Source organism: Heptranchias perlo, chromosome 23 (genome assembly GCF_035084215.1).
Source record: "Heptranchias perlo isolate sHepPer1 chromosome 23, sHepPer1.hap1, whole genome shotgun sequence".
NCBI classification, from domain to species: domain Eukaryota; kingdom Metazoa; phylum Chordata; class Chondrichthyes; order Hexanchiformes; family Hexanchidae; genus Heptranchias; species Heptranchias perlo.
In genome coordinates this window covers 16,412,480-16,427,013 of record NC_090347.1, presented here as the reverse complement: position 1 = coordinate 16,427,013, position 14,534 = coordinate 16,412,480, and the positions used below count along the sequence as shown (strand labels likewise).

The following is a 14,534-nucleotide window of genomic DNA, read 5'->3' as shown; positions in this document are numbered from 1 at the left end:
GTACAGCAACACTGAGAGCACCTCGCACCTGATGACCAGGTTCTTGCCCACGATCGAGAGGGATCGTCGATCCCACAGTCCCAGTTTCTGCTTAACCTTGGAAATGCGCTCCTCCCAGTTTTTAGTGCACGCCCCAGCCCCCCCGAACCAGATCCCCAGCACCTTCAGGTAATCCGACCTGACAGTGAAGGGGACAAAGGATCGGTCGGTCCAGTTCCCAAAGAACATGGCCTCGCTCTTGCTACGATTTACCCTGGCCCCCGAGGCCAGTTCGAACTGGTCGCAGATGCTCATCAATCTGCGGACCGAGAGCTGATCCAAGCAAAAGACGGCGACGTCATCCATGTACAGGGAGGCCTTGACCTAGAATCATAGAATAGAATCATAGAAGTTTACAACATGGAAACAGGCCCTTCGGCCCAACATGTCCATGTCGCCCAGTTTATACCACTAAGCTAGTCCCAATTGCCTGCACTTGGCCCATATCCCTCTATACCCATCTTACCCATGTAACTGTCCAAATGCTTTTTAAAGACAAAATTGTACCCGCCTCTACTACTGCCTCTGGCAGCTCGTTCCAGACACTCACCACCCTTTGAGTGAAAAAATTGCCCATCTGGACCCTTTTGTATCTCTCCCCTCTCACCTTAAATCTATGCCCCCTCGTTATAGACTCCCCTACCTTTGGGAAAAGATTTTGACTATCGACCTTATCTATGCCCCTCATTATTTTATAGACTTCTATAAGATCACCCCTTAACCTCCTACTCTCCAGGGAAAAAAGTCTCAGCCTATCCAACCTCTCCCTATAAGTCAAACCATCAAGTCCTGGTAGCATCCTAGTAAATCTTTTCTGCACTCTTTCTAGTTTAATAATATCCTTTCTATAATAGGGTGACCAGAACTGTACACAGACCTGAGTGCCTCCGCTGCCTGGGATCGTCACCCCTCTTATGCCCGCATCCCTCCTGATGGACTCGGCAAAGGGTTCGATGCAACACACGAACAAGACGGAGGAGAGAGAACAGCCCTGCCTGACTCCAGATTTGATCGGAAAGCTTTCTGATTCCCACCCGTTGATTGAAACTGCGCTACTGATGTTTGTGTAGAGCAGTTGGATCCAATTGCGGATTCCCTCCCCAAACCCCATTTTGGAGAGCACGTCCATCATGTACGTGTGGGATATTCTGTCAAAGGCCTTCTCCTGGTCCAGGCTGATCAGGCAGGTGTTCACCCCACTGTCCTGTACGTAGGCAATCGTATCCCTGAGTAGCGCCAGGCTATCAGAGATCTTCCTGCCGGGTACGGCGCAGGTCTGATCGGGGTGGATCACCACCTCCAGGGCTGACTTTCCCATAGATGCTTGGTATAAAAGTAGCAGGTGGGGTTCATAATCTGGATCTTGTCAGATGGATTTTATGTAAGTTTTCTCATTTGCATTTAATTTGTGAATACTTTTTTAAAAAAAAGTCTGCAGAGTTCTTTATTTTTTGGTTGTTTTCATTTTAAAAAAAGAGCTGGGAAATGTGTCTGTTGGTAATGCTGACAGTGTTGGTGTAAGACGGGTGTGCAATGCCTGCCCACTCAGTGGGCTGTGCCTGTGCCTTTAAAAGTTTGCCCGTTGCGTAGAGCTTCATGAATGAAGCCACATGACAAAACATCATCTGACGTCTGGCCTCGGCACAAGCGCAAACAACGAGTGGGGGGAAATTCCTTCAATTCTAAAAGGGGGAAAAACAGGCCCCTTTCCTGCCTATTTCTGTCTCAAACCTACGCCGTCGTGTCGGGGAGTTTCCCAGGAGTCGGTGAGTGAGAAAAAGGTCGGGTTCGGCGGGGTAAATGGGGCAGAAAAGGGGCCGTGTTTTGCTGAGTGTGCAAACGCAATGAGTGTGTGTGTATGTATGAGAGAGCTGCTGACTCATCAGCAGGGTCATACCAGCCTGAGTCAGACAGCCTGGGCACTGGGGTTTGCAATGGAGGGAAAGAAGAGAATGGGACTGCTTCAGAATGGGAGCGGTGCAATAGCTTCACACAAATATATATATATATATATATATGAATAAGAGCGCTGCTGACTCAGGGTCCCCACACTGTGAAATTGGCACCATCCTTGCTCTTAAATGGAGAGAACAGGACAGGTTTATAACGAGACAATGTGTAATATGATAGCACTTGTCTGAAAATATATACATATAATGTGTGTGTATATATGAGAGCTGCTGACTCAGGGTACACCATCTGGCAGCAGACTGGTGCCCTGTGCTGGATAAAAGGGGACTGATTTATTAAAGGACAGTAAGAGGAATATGATCACACTGGTATGATTATATGCACTGGTGACTTTGTGCATCTGACTGAGCTTTTTATATTTGTATTAGGTAATTTGGTGATGAGGGACTGTTTGGAAAGTAATAGGTCATCAATAATTTTTGTTTCCTTAAGAAAGAGCAGAAGGTTATTTTCTTTTTCAAAAATCCTACCTTTAATTTTGAAAAATACAATATTTTTTCAGGAATTGTTTTTTGTGAAAGACTGGCCAATGGATGGGCCTTAACAGGGCTAGGATAATAATCATATGAATATGTGTGCAAATTAGATCTGCTGACTCAGCTCCAGTTAGTCAGTATACAAAAGTGGTATTCTGTAATGGATACATTGTAAACAATTTTACAACACCGAGTTATAGTCCAACAAATTTATTTTAAATTCCACAAGCTTCCTCAGGTGAATGGTGTGGAAAAATCCACGTAATGGATACAGTAAGACTGGTGGTTTGTAGGCATATCATGCTATTGGTGGAAATATGTGTGTGCCTATCAGAGGGAGAGTTGATGATTCATTTCTAGGGTCTCATACTGATCATCTGGAGTGGGTAGAGAGAAAAACAATGGGAGTATGCAACCCAGTTGTTGAATTATTAGTCTGGCATTATGGTGGAAGGTGGGATAGTAATTCTGTTTTAATGGTCTTGTAATAAAAGCCTTGTATAAATATTGCACTTGCAGGTGTACATGAGAGCTGCTGACTCATTAGGGCCAATATTTGGAGCTTGTTTTTAAAGGTAAGAATTGATGTTCTGCAATGTGTGAGAAATGGGAGAATGGTGCAGCAAGGGAGATGATAAGATGAACTGAGAGGCTAAACCACCATGGTGTTCCAATTTAACCAGGGAGGTAGCTTATTATATGATACATGAAAAAGATTATATTTGTACCAGTTTAGTAATGGAAGTATACTGTGTGGTGAATTCTCTTGGTCATTGATATGTAAAATGATTTTACTTTTTTTTTTACATGAATTTTGAAGTTGTTATTTCACAGAGGATTCTACTACCTTTCTGATATCGGTCAGTGCCATGTTAGCTGCTGAGACACCACTCAATAACAGTAGTGCCTTTCATGTAACAAATGTCCCACTCAAATAATTCTCCTTGTGTGTAACTTTGGCAAATTAAAAAGTTGTATTACAGAACTGTAAAAGACTGCAGTGTATATATTTAAAATACCCAACCCTGTTGGGGAGGTTTAGTAGCTGTAATTCAATCTCTGGATTTTGCTGACACTGGTAAATTGCATGAGCGTCACTTCATCAGTTTGATATGATCCCTTCCACTGAGTGAATTACAGCTGTGTAAATTTTCTCAAGTATCTTTCCTCTTTGCAACAGTATTATAAGTACTGTGTCTGTGCACTAGATGGAAACTTACCGACTTATCTGTGCTTGACACAAAACTTTAACTTCAGCAAAGAAAAAACTTCAGATTTATTAAGCATGTTCAGTTATGGTAGAAACAGATCAAGTTTCATTCCGGGTAATTTATCACTTCTACACAGCCCTTTTAAACACTGCCACCATGCACGTAAACTTTTTTATGTTGACACTTGACAGTTGATGCTGTACTGTTCTTTCTGATTTAAAACATAGAATTACTAATTCATCAGAATTGTACAAGTTGTTGTTTCAGAAATCAATATTGGCCATGCTTGTCTCATATATATAATTAGTGGCATGAACTTTTACAATTTATTTTTAAAGCTTTGATTACAGTTCCAACCAGAACTTGTTCCATCCCTAATCAAGTATTTACTTAGAGTTTTGGGGTGGATTGGACAGCATTTGGAATCAGATAATGTGGCGAGAAGCTGCTGAATTATGGCTATAATTCTCAGGACGCAATATTCATGTCAATACCTCAGTCCTTCCTTCAGTAATGCACTGGTATTCTGATCGTACTGTAGGCCTATGTATAACTACCACATGCATAGTTGCCAAATTCCTGAAACTAGTTTGTGTGGTTATGGGGCAAGGTGATTGAACTCCTGATTTTAGTTACACCCTTACTACTTTATCACACACAAATGTTGTGCCTAAAACTAAAATTGGTATTTCCAATGTTTTATTAGCGATTTTTTTTAAATGAGGAAATTTTTGCATTTTATACAATTACTTTTAAATACAGGTAACAAGGTTCGAACTCAAACACACACATGTCGTTTCTGGATTTAAAACAATCTTACATGATTAGGATAGCTTGAAATGGACTCTTAAATTCAGTAAAACTTGATATGCTGGTACAGTACAAGCTAGAACTACTGATTTACCGTTTAACTTGTACAGAAGTTTTTATTGAGAAACAAAAGTGAGACCTATTGTGCAGAACACCACCAAAGTTGAAATGAAATGAGTAAACCAGGAAATAATGATGCCAAGTTTGGGTTTTAAAAGCCTGAGCACTGGGGACAAAAAGGGAGATAAGACGTTGCACTGTTTTGAAGTCCTGGGAAAGAATGGGTTAGTGTAGGAGTCTATACAATGAGCCTTGGTTTCAACATAGGGAGGAGGAAAAGCTTACAAGGACAAGGGAGGAAAATTCAGAGGAGCACTAGTCATAATTGTATTGACAAAATCTTCTGACTGAGATGCTGGTGGTGAATGAAGGAAGATTTTTATTGTATCCTTTCTAGTAGCGCGAAATGACAGAAGAGCCTCCCCACATATTGGGATCAGTATTTGAGACTTGGATGGACTTTTTTTTAATAAAGAGAGCTAAGAGCTGTTGAGTGGAAAAGAGAGAACAGATGAGTTAACATTTCAGGTACAGACCCTTTTTCAGAACTGAAGAGTTAATATCTGAAAGGGTAACACATCTGTTCTCTCCACAGATGCTAACTGACCTTTTGAGTGTTTCCAGCATTTTCTGTTTTTGTTTCCGATTGCCAGCATCTGCAGTTTTTCTGCTTTTTGTTTTTTAAAGAGTTGTTTCCAGCAGCTCAGAAACCCTTTGATGGAGCCTTTGTACAATATTCCTCCAAAATAGAATAAACAGTAAATAGTGTATGAAATGCTTTTTTTTTTAAAAAAAAACAGAACTTGCTGCTGATATTTACTACACAAGACTTAGACTTTTATGTGCAGTTGACAACTCCCTCTCTGCTCTTCCTTCCTTCCTGAACAGCAGATAGCAATTTCTGTTCCGAGGTTTTGCATGTTTGTGCTACAGATACTGTATGTGCGAATGTTAAGGCTCCACATTTTCAGTTTTGCTGCTTTTTTGGGAGGAAAATTTCTACTTCCCCCTCGGGGCATTCGTTTCCTCCCCCCAACCCTCGAATTTCCACTTTTTTTTTTCTCACTCTCCTGGTTCCCGTTATGCCCTCGTTTTAAAAAGCTGCCTTTACGATGTTTCTGGAATCCCAAAAATCTGCATTTCTCTTTCTGGCCTGCATTCTGATTATGTTGAGGAGTCCTAGTGTATCACTTTATACACTCACACATTATAGAGAATACACACAGTGAATACTGATGACTATCACATGTATTTTTCAACCACAAGGAATTTTTTTCCTGACTTTTCACTCAACTTTTGATTTTTTTTTTCTGTTTTCTAACTGTGAAAGGTCCATCGTGAACCGTGGGAAGTTCCTGGGACTTCTTTTCACAAATAAAAACTGAAAATGCAGAGCTGTAGCTGCTGAATGGTATCTGTGCTGCTTTATTGTTTACTATCCAGATGGATCATTCCATGCCTGTGCTCTCTTTCCACACCTATGCCCTTTTCCGTTTTCTGCCCACGCACTCTTAATGTTACCTCTACCTGCAGCTTTGCCCTCATTCGCAGTAAATTGTGAGGATGGGCTGGCAAAGACTCTTGGCTGTGGCTTTCTGCTCAGACCTTCCCTCATGCACAGCTTTTGAAGCCGCCGTCCTTTACTCACTCGCACTGATCTTGCAAATGCCAACTGCCAGACCTGCTTTCAGCTGTCGAGCTTCACCGCGCCATGTTTCAAATTCCGTGATCGGTGTACTTGAGAAGTTGTGGTGCACTGAGAAAGCTCAGAGTTGGAAAAATGAATTCTAAAGTGTGTCGTAAAATGGAAGTGACTTTGTCGTGGTTTGATGTGCGTTTATTGTAATTTTCTGTAATGAGAAGAATTGGCTGAGCAGGTTTAGATTGAAGTGCATTTCAACAATAATCTATTCTAGGTTTCCCAAAAGGGTTGGCATACCAATGTGTTGTCAGAATTGTATAGTTTGCCGCTACAATAAATCCCACACAATCTCAGCTGAGGAAGGGGCATATGAAGAGACAAAGAGGCAAGGCATTTGCCCCACAGCAGGAATGGAGAGACACTTGGGCTGTTTTTGTTTACTTGCTGTGGTTAGATTATAGAGCTGCAGAGGCCAGATTCCTTGCCTTCTCAGAACCTTTGCGTGGGAGGAAGGAAGAGAAATATTTTTAAATCCTTGCTATGAGGGCACCTTGTATTTTTTTTATGATTATGCTGGGAATATACTTTAAACTCAAAACTGTACTTCAAGATGTGCTGGTACTGCAGGGGAAAGAATGGATTATGTTTGTGTGGTAGCGGAACAGTAAATGGGGAATATAATAGTATTATCAGGCAGAGTTGCTGATTCATCAGGATTTCACAATTCAACAAATACCACCTCGTACTCCACCCCCTCAATCAGGCTGTACAGTGTAATGTACAGTAAAAGATTGGTGTTTGGACTGTGATAGTGTTGGTATATGTACAGTGCATACCGTAAAGTCTTGGACCTCCTCAGAAAGTGCACTAATATGTAGCTCTATCCTGGCCAACTCTCTTGTTTACTGTACTGTAGTATCCCCTTAAACTTTGCTGGCCATGCAGTTTTCCAGGGAACTATCCACCCTGCCTTTTGCCACTTTTAGATGAGGTTGTTAGTTTGGATTTGAACCTGTCCTGAAGAAGCTTGAACAATAAAGAAGTATGACAAGGAAGAGGGCTGTTTCACTTTGAGGATAAACTTGTGCAGTGGTTTAGGTGTGCAGGAAATTGGTTTCCTGTCATGTACATTGCTGGTATTCATCTAGATTACTGGGTATTATGTGACTGTTTATTATTCATAAGCTGTTGGTTAAAATTAAATTGTTGCATTTTGTTAGTGATTTAGGACATTTTGAAACACATTTTCTTTTCAAGTTAAAGCCATGCTAATCTGTATCAACTTGTCTGTCTTCAGCCCTGTAGTGAACACAAGAAAATCTTAAATCAGCAGAACATGGTTCAAGGAGGTTTTGTTTTCCATGTGTAAATGACTGTGCATCAGGCTGAGAGCTTGGGTGTTAGTTACCATTGCAGCTAGGTATTTGAAGCTGATCTGAGCACCCACAAGGTTGCACTTCTCATACTTGCTCAAGAGCTTTGGGTGAGGGCAGTACCCTTTTGCTTTTGAATAGATACATTTTGTAATGTGATGGCCTTCAAAATTTCTTTATTTTAAAAGGTGTGTGCCATCTACTCTTAATTCAAAGTTAATTAATTCAAATTATCGAGGTGTCAGCCTTGGCTCAGCGATAGCACTTTTACCATGAGTCAGCAGATTGCGGTTTCAAACTGGAGTATTGTGACACAGATTTTAGGTGATCGGCAAAAGAGCCAGAGGCGACATGTGGAAACATTGTTTTACACAGTGAGTTGTTATGATCTGGAATGCACTGTCTGAAAGGGTGTGGAAGCAGATTCATTAGTGACTTTCAAAAGGGAATTAGATAAATACTTGAAGAGAAATTTACAGGGCTAAGGGGAAAGAGCATGGGAATGGGACTAATTGATAGCTCTTTCAAAGTGGCAGCACAGGCACGATGGGCCGAATGGCCACCTCCTGTGCTATACCATACTATGATACTAAACCCCATTCCAAAACCTGAGTGCAGAATCTAAGCTGACACTTTTAGTGCAGTAATGAGGGAGCGCTGCACAGTCGGAGGTGCCGTCTTTCGGATGAGACGTTATACCGAGGCCCTATCTGCCCTCTCAGGTGGGCGTAAAAAGCTCCCATGGCACCATTCAAAGAAGAAAGAAAGACTTGCATTTATATAGCACCTTCCTTGACCTCAGGACATGCCAGAGCGCTTTACAGCCAATGAAGTACTTTGCAGTGTAGTCACTGTTATAATGGCTTTGCTGATGTTGTTGCTGCAGATTCTAATAAAGAAAAGGGAGGCTGGTGTACAGTGAACATGAGGGTGGGAGCTGAGGATATGGCTCCTGAAAGTGCTGCATAGTTTCTTTGTGTCCACAGTCTACACCATGCTAACTGCACTTGTGTCCCTTCCAGCCACATGGCCATAAGTGCTTTTTAATAGACATTTGAGCAATTGGGTATTTAACATTAATGAATAAAGACTATAACAGTCTCATTGTAACTTGATACACAACAAGACCAGTACAATAACGTGTCAATATTCTTATCACAGGGCACTTGTTCCTGGTAATTTTTGGCCTGAACAGTTGAGATGTGGCGAAGATAGCAGTGCTCTTTGAGAGCATAAAACCAATAAATCTAGGACTCGAATTTCAGTCACCGAGTTACAATTTAAATTGCATCAGGACCACACACAAGTATTTAGCGATCTTGATGATGTGAAAATTCTTAAAAGCCCACTTTGAAGAAATGCTTTTCTTCCAAATGGGACTAGAAAAGACTTGACACTGATCTATTCTGCAATATATTGCTTTCAGGTAGTTGCTTGACCCACATCAGTTGATTTCATGGAGTTCTGTGCAGCTGGAAGATTGTTTCAGACCCTCTCGTGTTTGGAAAAAATCGTTCTGTTCCATTGTTTTTTGTAATTGATGAGGGTGTCCCTTTCACACAGATGTTTGGTGTTATCTACAGTGCCTTTTCAAGTGAGCTCATGCAGCCTATAGAAAACAATCTATATTTGTGAGCTCAGTTAACTAATTCACAATAAATGCAACCTATTGCATTTCAGTTTTACAATATAACAATCATTTCTTGAAAATTGGTACAATATCTGCACTATTGGTCAGGATTTGTTACCATACTACATTCATGGCGAGATCATTGCATTTCAGTTGGCAAATGATTTCACAGGTTGATAGTTACATAAGACTTTTAAAGGAGTTTCTTCAGGATAAGGCCCTTATCCCCAAGTATTCATGTGAAAAATACAGCCCTGCATCCAATTTTAAAATTTATATTTGAAACTCTGTACGATGGGAGTCACCATATTTGCTGAACTTCAAAGTATAGGCACGAAAGCATTGCATGTACGTATATTTTCAGTAACCTGTGCTGCTCATTGAAATCCAACCGTATGGTGACTTCATAGAATCTTGCAGCACAGAAGGAGGCCATTAGGCCCATCATGCCTTTGCCGGCTCTTTGATAGAGTTATTCAATTAGCCCCACTCCCCACGGCCCTACAAATTTTTCCTTTTCAAATATATATCTAATTCCCTTTTGAAAGTTACTATTGAATCTGCTTCCACCACCCTTTTAGGCAGTGCATTCCAGATCATAACAATTCATTGTGTTTTTAAAAAAAAAATTCTCCTCATCTCCCCTCTGGTTCTTTTCCCAAGGTTTGTAAGAAGGAAACTAATTTTTTTAAGACTTTGTACGAGGTGGCAATTTTCCTGAACATTTGAGAACTTTGTAGGACCTTATCCTGGGTGTCTGCTTTAGTTTGATGCACTTCAAAACCTGGCTCTCATCATTGCTTTCAAGCTTCAAGTCGGCTAGGTAAATAGCCACATGTGGTTTTGTTAATTCTCCCATTAAAGTATTTAATGAGTGCTTATTGTCCTAGTTTAATTCAAACCTTATTCATTTGTTTAAAAATGTGTTAGGAGTCTGTGCAAAAGCTAATATTATAGCCCGTGATGTGAATATATTTTCTTTCCCCTGCACTGATGCAAATTCTCCCCATTCAGTGCTTTCCATAAGAGCTCATTTGGGAACGGCCTGTGCTCAAAACTAAAAGCACCTTGACCCACTTCTCAAACCTGCAATGTCCTATTTTTACAGATTTATAGGCATCCTAGTCAGTATGCACTTGACTTTACAGGCGTCCTATTTCAGCATTGGACAGCTTTTTAATATTTCACAGTGAAGACATCCTCTAGCCTTGCACCAGATTATGAATGTGACTTGCTGTAGTGTTTGGTGACTTTGATTTTGTGTATACTGATGCAGTGTGCTGTCGTGACAAACCCTGTGGCTGGTGCCAGGTCGTCCTTAGTGACTAATGCCATCTTTTCCTTATCAGTGTACTATTGTTCCATTGGATCTTTGACTTTGAGCCGTGATTTGTGCTCAGTTTGTGTTAGTGCTGCCGTCATTTCCTGGCGGAACTGCTGTGGTGGTCAAGAGTCCTGCTGTTGATCTCTCTGGTTATAAATATTACTAAAATCAGCTTCCCTTAAAAGTCTATTAAAAGTTTCATTTCAAAGTGTTGTCTATTTGGGGAGGGAGAAAGATGTTAACAATTCGTGCCATAGAACAGGGACAGACTTGGGGGATGATTGAAGACATGCCCGGGTGGTCCCTGGCTGACAACTGCCAGGAGTATTCGCAGTGGCCTGAGAGCAAATCACCATCTTAGCTGCAAGTCTCATCCCAGGTGGTTGATCTGAAAATAAAGTAAATCTGATTGATGATCTGAACGGACATGTGGGTGAGACATTTCCAGGTGTATGTGTAATGCATTTGCAATGTGAATTCCTTGGAATTAGAATAATTTCCACTAAGTGAGAATGTTTTTTTATCATCCTCTGAAAAGCAATTGCACGATTTTTTTTTGATTTAAATTAAAATGTTTTTACAGTATGAATGAGGCCAGTCTCCGAGCAGCTATTGGCAGCGAAAGGGTCATGGAAACCATAGAACTAGTTCTGTCTTCCGCATTAGAAAATGACAGTTTGTCAGATTGTCTTCCTGTATGTCTTGCAACCCCTCTTCTTCCTGGGAGTCTTAACACTTTGTCCAAGCAAAGAAACCTTTACTACTTCCTTTCTCTTTCCTCTTCGCTTCAATTCCTCTTTCCCCTAACCCCACCCCCTGCCAGCCATGTGATCATAAACCATGATCAAACAATTGGGGGGGAAAAAAAACAGATGCTCCCATCATGAATCTTGCATTTTAATGCTATTTATTGAAAAATCCTTAGTGGGGCAGGAACTAGAAATAGCATGTCTAAAGTTTGAGCAGGGCAGGGGCTACAGTTGGCAGCATTTTTATGGGACAGTAAGTAGGCGACCCCTTTAAGAGTCCTGGGACCATTTTCTTGGGCATATAAATAGACAAACTTTGCATTTTTCCCCCTCCAAATTATGTATCTTTTCTTCAGGCCAACCTTTTTCCTTAAAAAAAAAAGAAAAATCAGTAATTGTACTGTTCATAACTTTAGAATGCAGGATTTGGTGGGAGTGGGAAGTAGTAGGAAATCAAGAAGACTGACCTTGCTCTCGAGGAGTGGGAGACGGGGCAGAAAGGGCATTGCTGGGCTCCCAAACTCCCTGCACTCGTATGATTCGAAAGAAAGCAGTTTGTCCCAGTTAAATTCTCCTTGGCCTAGATAGAACTGAACTGCTGTCAGATGTGGAGATACTGCATAGAAAATAATTTCAGAGCAGGATGTAGCCTTCACAAAATGATCTGTAGTACTGTAGTCTAGATTACAATCTATGATCTTGTGTTAAATTAGTAAAGGCCAGTTGATCCTTGTTGGAACAGACTGTGCATCTTCTGATGTGTCAAATATCATTGCGGGACACGGGAAGGAAGAAAAAAAAAATTGCAAGTCACTGCTAACTTTGTAGAATGTACCAAGCCTAAATCTTTCTCTGATTCAAACATTCCGTAAATTTGAATTATTTAACTTTTATGAGAATGTCTAATCCTTCTCATTCCCATGTGTGCCAGAAAATGAGGGCCTGGCCTGCTTTAACAATAGCACGAGCAAGTGGTGCTAAAACTTATCCTTGCATCAGTTTTTTTTGTTATCCTGAACAAGGTGGGCAAGAATTTTCATCCCTGCTGAAGAAGTCTTGGGTGGCCTGATTCACCCATTCTGAGCTCCATTTAAGGATATCTTGATTTATAGTGATTGATGCTGTGTCTGTGGTCTCACACTTGAGTTAAATAACCTGGGTAACCAGCGACCACCTTTCAACCACAGATGCAAGCCCACAGCCCTGAGCTTAAACGACCTCTCTGCATTATGTTTTTCAGTAACCTTGCCTCACCCAGAACCAAGCTACCTGTTTGACAATATTTCTAGCAGCTGACATAAATGCACAGTGTAAAATGCAACGTAACCACACATTCATCACTGAAAACAATGGCCAAACAATGTACTGTAGACTTTGGTCTACAGCTCATCTGCTGCTGAAACCCTCATCCATGCCTTTGTTACCTCCAGACTGGACTATTCCACGCTCTCCTGGCCGGCCTCCCATCTTTCACCCTCCATAAACTTGAGCTGTTCCAAAACTGTGCTGCCCGTATGCTAACTATCATCAAGTCTCAATCTCCCATCACCCCTGTGTCCACTGACCAACATTGGCTCCCAGTCCAGGAGCGCCTCGATCTTTAAAATTCTCATCCTTATTTTCGAATCCCTCCATGGCCTCACCCCTCCCTATCTCTGTAACCTCCCCCAGCCCTACAATCCTCCACGATCTCTGCACTTCTTCAATTCTTGCCTCTTGCGCATCCCCAATTTTAATCGCTTCACCATTGGCAGCCGTGCCTTCAGCTGCCTCGGCCCTAAGCTCTGGAATTTTCTTTCGCCCTTTCGCCCTTTCTTCCTCTCGCCCCTTTTAAGACTCCTTAAAACCTACCTCTTCAACCAAGTGTTTGGTCACCTGCTTAATATCTCCTTGGGTGGCTTGGTGTCAAATTTTGTTTAATGATGCTCCTGTGAAGCGCCTTGGGACATTTCAGTACATTAAAGGTGCTATATAAATGCAAGATGTTGTTGTTGGTAACCATTATTCTCCTCACTGCTTGAAAAACAGGACCAAACCGGTCTTGAAATCTAAAAATCTAACACCTTATAAAGAGATTCTCTCCATGAATAGCGACAACCACATTAAATAAGACCATTTCTTCCAGTATACAACCCAACTGCACATTATGTCAGGCCCAAAATGAAATACTTTTGAGCAGCCTTCATTCCTAGTGGGTAGGTGAATCTATGGTACAAATTGGCACAAGGCATTGCTGAAGTAGGGAGAAACTCTTCTAACCTAGGGTTTAAGGCACACTGGTGGGTTTGTTTAGTTAGAGGGAACTTGATTTGTGATGTGACATGGGAGAACAGTGCTTTAGCTGCCTGAATGCTTTAACACCTAGATAGCACCTTTTTAGTAGATGACTAGGTTTGTATTACTTTGCAAGCCTAGGGCACCTACGCTGCTACAGTGTGTAAAAAGTGTCAAAATTCTCAATTCTTCAGAACTGACATGCCTTTCCTTTTTGAAGGAGACATATGAAGTTATAGCAGGTTTCTTAAATAATATTGATATAGTCTAAATGGAATGTTGGTGCGTCTCTGTAGGATTCAAAAATGAGCAAGCTATGTCGCTCATGAGCAACTTGGAAGTTGTTCATGTCAAATTCATGCATATGCCCCACCATTAATCTGAGAAGTACCCTGCAATTTTTTCCGTCACACTGGGCCTATGTTGCCATTAGCTATTTTTAAACCCAGCCTCTTTGCACTAATTTCCGTTGGCCCTCCCAACAGACAAGCTTTCACACTCTGTGCATTCCTGATGTGAGCTGTGCACCAAATGATGCCGAAGTACTTGGGAAGGGAATGTTGATGCAAGACTTCATCCCTTTGTTCTTTCATGCTTCCTATTACAAAGAAGCTTCAGCAGATACCTGGGAGTAGGTCACCTACCAACATTCCCTGTCATGGAATAGGGTACGGTGGGGACAGGAGGCAAGAGAGAAAGAGGAAAAACTATTTTTAAACAGAGCACGGTACAACATTTATTGCACTGTACAGTAAATGGAAAGCTATGTGACAAGTGTATCGAATAATGGAAAAATTAGACACCCAATTTAACTGTTAAAACACTTGTAGATATTTAAAATTGGAAAGTACTACAATAGACTCGGAAACATGCAGTTATTCCCTGCACTGGGGTTTCCCCTCATCATGTTTGTTGTGAAAATAATGCAGTCGGGTTTCAGTAACGCAACTGAAAAGTAGAGCCTGAATTAGTATC

The 14,534-nt window shown here is 41.3% G+C and overlaps 1 protein-coding gene across 2 annotated transcripts in view; it reads left to right on the top strand.

Moving 5' to 3' along the window:
* The first annotated feature begins 1,680 nt into the window (after window positions 1-1,680).
* The window catches only part of LOC137341123 (transcription factor MafG), a 31,852-nt gene continuing 18,998 nt past the window's right edge, over window positions 1,681-14,534 (top strand). The window contains exons 1-2 of one of the 2 annotated variants that reach the window (XM_068004065.1): window positions 1,681-1,805; window positions 3,006-3,061. The gene's annotated coding sequence lies outside the window, so the exon portion shown is untranslated. The remainder of the gene's footprint in view (window positions 1,806-3,005; window positions 3,062-14,534) is intronic. The other variant, XM_068004066.1, reaches the window with a different exon arrangement.